Source organism: Lytechinus pictus, chromosome 15 (assembly GCF_037042905.1).
Source record: "Lytechinus pictus isolate F3 Inbred chromosome 15, Lp3.0, whole genome shotgun sequence".
NCBI classification, from domain to species: Eukaryota; Metazoa; Echinodermata; class Echinoidea; order Temnopleuroida; family Toxopneustidae; genus Lytechinus; species Lytechinus pictus.
The window spans coordinates 29,580,001-29,586,130 of record NC_087259.1 but is presented as its reverse complement, the minus strand read 5'-3'; positions in this window follow the sequence as shown (position 1 = coordinate 29,586,130).

The following is a 6,130-nucleotide window of genomic DNA, read 5'->3' as shown; positions in this document are numbered from 1 at the left end:
GTAACTGGGGATACCTCAGTCACATTTCCCCTACGGCGGCCGTACGGCGAACCAAAAACGACAATCTTAACATTTTTTGTACCAGCTTCATGTAGGTGGTTTGTATAAAAATGAATAAAATTTTTGTTTTCAACTCGCCGTACGGCCGCTGTAGGGGAAATGTGACTGAGGTATAAATATTGCAAAAGACAACAAGGGACACAAGTTCTATTGCACTACCTACTTGTTACAGCACAGAGATGTACACTTCAAGATGGAAAGGATATTTGATGTTGAATATATTTGTGAATTAATACAAAATAGCCATATTATAATGTAAAGGGCAATGGAGACCCTTACAATTTTCTTGTTTTGTTGGTTTTATGTGCATAAATGGTTATTAGTAGTTTTTAACAATCAGACCTATATGTATTTTAGCAGAGATAAGCCAATAATATTGTTTTCAAACAGAATCGTCTTCCTAAATCATGCCAATTCGAAATCATGGTGCAAATTTAATACTTTAATTTTTCAGATCATGTCACATCCCTTGTTTAGAAGAAATACCGAAATCAATGAATGATTTATTTGTTGCTACATGCACTTTTAATGTTTTCCATTTTGTCTGTTCTTTTGATCAATTGCAGGAATAATGTTTCCTTGTGACTTTCTCTAGATAGGATACACTAACAGACAAGTTTTGTACATGTATATTAGTTAGGCTGAACACTATTGTTTACACTTTCAAAACTAGGCGTTGCTCAGATTTATCATTGGAAAAAATGTGATCTGGAATGGATAAGTTAAGAATGATCTGGTAAGGCAGACAACAAACTTTTGATAAGATGAAAGCCATGTTCAGATATGAGCTCAGCAATATTTTCATAGTATTGAGACATTCTGAGACACATCGTCCCACCAACATGTGCGATCTGTATGCTGACAAACCACCATTTTACGTTTCAAGTCTGAATTTGGAAAAAAATGCAAAGTAAAACTTGTGACATCATGAAGATTTCCTTATGATGTTAAGACTTGTATTATGATTCCATCTGTCTTTAAGAAAATGTCATGCAATTTCAGCACATCTTTAAAAAATAAATTGTACTCAGAAAAAGAATCTTAATGGCATGCAGTGTTCTGTTGCTATGTTGTTTTGCAATATATTTTTTTTATTCATCATATCTCATTGACTTTATTCACAAAAAAATGTGGCTTAGCTTTGTTGCACCAACTCCGAGCCTTAATCATAATTGATCATGTTATAAAAAATTTTCACTCTAATGCAAAATGTTTTGGCCAAGACTACAGAAAATTGTTTTTTTCTGTGGATGATTTTGAACTGAAAACTGTATTCATGTGCAAAACAAGACAATTTGTTTTTGTTTTACTGCAAGTCATTCTATATTTCGTACAGGAATGTAAAGTAATTATAACCTCTTTATTTCTGTAGTCAAGACAGGTGATCCAAAACAATGTTGAGTTAAATAATATGGACCAGTATTGGCCTACATTTGATTTGATTTGTCAAGAAAGACAGCCTTTCCATGAGTTTGCCTAATATTGCACCAAGCAATGTATGAATACTCAATGACATGAATTGTAGATATTGAATATCCCATTTATCTGATTGGTCTACTACATGGAGATCTAATCATTCATTAATTTGAGATTGCTAATAGGGATTGAGCCATTATTGGTTTACAGGAAAAGTGGCTTTTTTATTGTACTACTTTGAAAAGTGCCAAGACAGTTTGGTAATGGCATTGTGACATTATGATATTCTTTAAAAAAAAACTAAAGTTCTGCCACATTACTGTAGTCATTGTCATCACCATCATCATACTCATCATCATTGTCATCACCATCACCATCAATCATAATTACTATTATTTTTTAAATATTTTTATTGATATATATTATTAAGTGTTATTCTTATCACTATTTAATAAAGCTTTGTCATTCAACTGCACAGAATAACTTTTCAATCTTGTCCATATATTTCTCAGCATTATGATGAAATCTATCCATTTTAAATATCTGTAAATAGAAATGACAAAATCCCACATTCCGAGATTTAATACAGGTCATCAATATTTTTAAGTACATGTTGATTTTGTAATGAATGCTCTGCGTTAAGAATCCATGACTTGGTGATAGTTATAACTAAATAAAGTTTCATGATAATTTATTTCTGATATCTGCCTCAATTCTTTTAATTAATGTGATCAATATTATACCATTTTAAAGTAATTTTCAATGTGTATTTATAGAGAGGAAGATGTGAGAAGGAGGAGGGGGAAGAGAAGAGAGAGAGAGGGGGGATGAAAGATTGATAAAGATAGCATACAATGAAAGTCTTCCACTTCACGACTCGACTGTATGAACTCCCATTCAAGGGAGGATTTCACAAAGAATATTGTTGATGATTATCAGCAACCGATTCGCTCTCATCCAATCAGATACAAGGACTTTCAGTAGCTTATATTAACATCTGTCAATGAAAATTACTGACAAGACCTTTCATGAAAAGCTACCCAGGTGCTTTTATCGCCAAGGAATCAACTTATACAAAAAAAATGCCTAACTATTCACTGAAATCATGTTTAGTAAATTAGTCCCTCATAATTAACATTCTTTACATACATGTGTATCTTGATGGCAGAATGAATTATACACAACGCATTTAGAGTTCTTTCAGGTCTGAAAGGCACTTTAAAAATATATTTTGTTCAGTTTATTCAGTTTTAGATATTGTTTAACTCTGTCATAAAGAGCAAAGGGATTTTCAAACCCGGTATAAAACTTTGGTAAATGGTCACTTATACACATGCACCATCTAACACTAAAATCTTACAATGAATCTGAATGATAAAATGCACTTTGTATGGATTTTGATTTGAACTGAATTTTGAGCAATGCTCAATCATCAAATAATTCTTTTAAGAATTACCCAATACAGAGATATAAACAAAAGAAATGAATATTAAGTGTATTGTGAAAGTATATGTTTTATGTACCTTTTGAATTTTCCCAAAGAATAGAATATGGGCGACAGAGATGAACCAAACAAGAAAAAAAAAACACCTTACTCATTCATTTAAATGTACAGGACATATTTATTACAAACATATTTTAATAGGTAGGTACACTTGTCCTCAATGAAAAACATTTCTTTTCATATGACATGTGTACAGCATATACATCAATGCTGCATAATGTTGAAATAAGGCACATATTTTTTAGACAATGTGACTACTTTTCTATCATACCCGGCAGGAGTAATTCCTTGCATGCACTGAGCGCCGGTGATGGTAGCTCGAGCTAAAGCCGGGGTAATAATAGCAGCGCTTTGTATCCTCTGGCAAAAAGCGCTTTATAAATCCAACTATTATTATTATTATTATTACTTGTACACAACATTACAAGGCATCTTTAAACTCCATAGCAGTGAATATGAAGAAACAGTCAATCATACTTTGTTGTGATGGTGCAAGAACGCCCTTAACACCACACTTTCACGCTTTACATGCACACAAAAACGCCCTTTGCCTTGCGCGAAAATGTTTTGCTAAGGACGTTCTTGCACCGTCACAACAGCATATATAATTTATATGTATTCCATTTTGGCTTTATATCTTTGTGTACATCAATAGAAAGATAATAGTAAAAGGAATTTTTGTCTTTTAGAAACAAAATAACAGATTTTACTAGGAATGACGACCTCTGATTGGGCAAGACATAATACAAGGAAATACACTGATTTTTACATTTATTTTTGTAAAGAGTGTGTTTAAAGTATTGAGAAAGAAGATATGTCATATATATATTTTTCTTATTTTGCATAGATTTAGAATGAAATTGTCAAAGGCATACTTTAAACATTAAAAGTGCATGTAGCAACAAATAAACTATTCATTGATTCCAGTATTTCTTCTACAATATGAAACTAACTTATCCTAAATCACAAAAATATATGTAAGAAGTTTGTCACAATTCAAACAATGAAGAAAACATCATCTTTTATACTTTTATACAAATTGAAAATGGAGTCACAAAATATGATCACATATTTATATTCAAATCATTTTTTCATGTCATTAACTTGATAAAAGTTATACAAATAAAAAAATGAAAGTCAATTCTATTAATCTTGAGTTGTTCTACCATGCAAGAATTAACATACAGTTGATTCGTCCACAAACATTAACAAAACCAAGACTTATAGTCATTATCATCAAGAGCCGTGGTGTATTGTGAAAATGACATAATTTCTGATTGAATTGCCAATATACTTTGTTATAGTGCAAGAACGCCCTTAATGTAAATTTTCAAAGATTTGGCAGTTTTGAAATATATGCATCACATTAAATAACTAGACCAAGTGCTATTAATTCCCAGTACATACAAAAGAATGGAAAGCTATCAAAATCAGGACAAGATTATATGAGGATGGTAAGAAAATGGCATCATTATTACTCACTCTCACTTTTTTTTCTCATTTGACCCTCAAAACCTTCCAAATTCATCAATTTATATCATACATATATTTATACATAGCTATGCATGCTCAGAGTTAAAACCTAAAACATAACATGCACATCTAATTAACAAAAAAAATGCTTGAAACTGCTATCAATATTTTACAATTATCATGTGAAGAAAATATAAGTATAATATTTAGGAACATAATATTCAAAGAGTTAATTCACGCTTTGAAATAATGATGCATAAGATGTAGTATTACTCTCAGTGCTACATACATATCGCATATAAAGAATCACCTGGTACCACGTACCAGCACAATCTTTTCTTATATTTTCAATGGAAGGAAATATTAAAACAATACACAAAACAACTGACCACACTATCAAGAAAGATTATTACCATCTACACAGGGGCAGATCCTGGATCCAGGATTTCATGGGGAGGGGTTAGAAATTTTCAAAAGAATTTATGAGATAAAATAAATTAGTTCTCACTCCCTGGAAGAACACAACTGCCTCCACCAAAAATAGCATGACAACCAAAAGAACAAAGGGATACTAGCTTCAAAGAAAGAGGGGTGGAACATACACGAAAATGTACATTTTGGGGGCAAAGGGGGCGGGGCACACCATGGCTAAGTCCCCTCCCCCAAACCTGCAGTTGCAGATCCAGGAATTTGAAACAGAGGGGGAACAACAAGAAAATATGAAGATAAAGGGGCACAGATTACAATTTTCTTATATTTAGCTATATTAATATACATGTATTTTGGGTTTGTGATTCTAAAAATATAGAGGGGGTATGTTTCCCTTGAACCACAGGCTAGACACGCCACTGCCCTGGATCCGAACCTGTATCTACAGAATGCATATCTTTATTCTGATTATCAAAGATTTCATGGTAGTTTCTCTAACATCTGAAAGACTTTCCTGTGGTTACCCAATATAACCCCACCTTACTGCAGCAACCTTGTAAACTGAACACAAAGTAAGATATTCTGGAGTTCAAATAGAAGTGTGGTTTGAAAAAAAGATAAAATGTTTTCAATTACCACATGGTGTAATCACACTTTACAAGACATCACACAAGACAGGTGACCAATTCTTAGGCAATATATCAAATTCTCAACCATTTTGATGAATATCAGCTCAGCTTAAATTGAAATGTGATAATTTGTACATAATTCTTTTTGGTAAAAATAATCTGATTGCAACATTCAGAATTTGATGTATGCCTATAACTTGATTAGGGTTAAATAAAAAAGATTTTCTTTTTGGCAGAATAGGACACTGGTACTGTGCAAAGTCATGTATAACTTAAAGGGATACTCCGGGCTGAAGATATTTATATCTAAATAAGTAGAGTAAAATTCACAGAGCAAAATGCTTAAATTTCATCAAAGTCGGATAACAAATAACAAAGATATTGAATTTTAAAGATTTGTATTATTCTGGTGAAACAGTTATAGGCATGTCTTCGTGAATATTCATTAGGTGGGCTGATGTCACAACCCCACTTTCCTTTTTATAAGTTCTGTATGTACATGAAATAAATTTGTAAATGATGTGTCTCCATTATGATGAAACAAGTTGTGGCAATAAATAACTAATGCACTTAATCATTTTCAATCCACTTGTTTTAGTTTTTGGTAGAAAAAAATTGA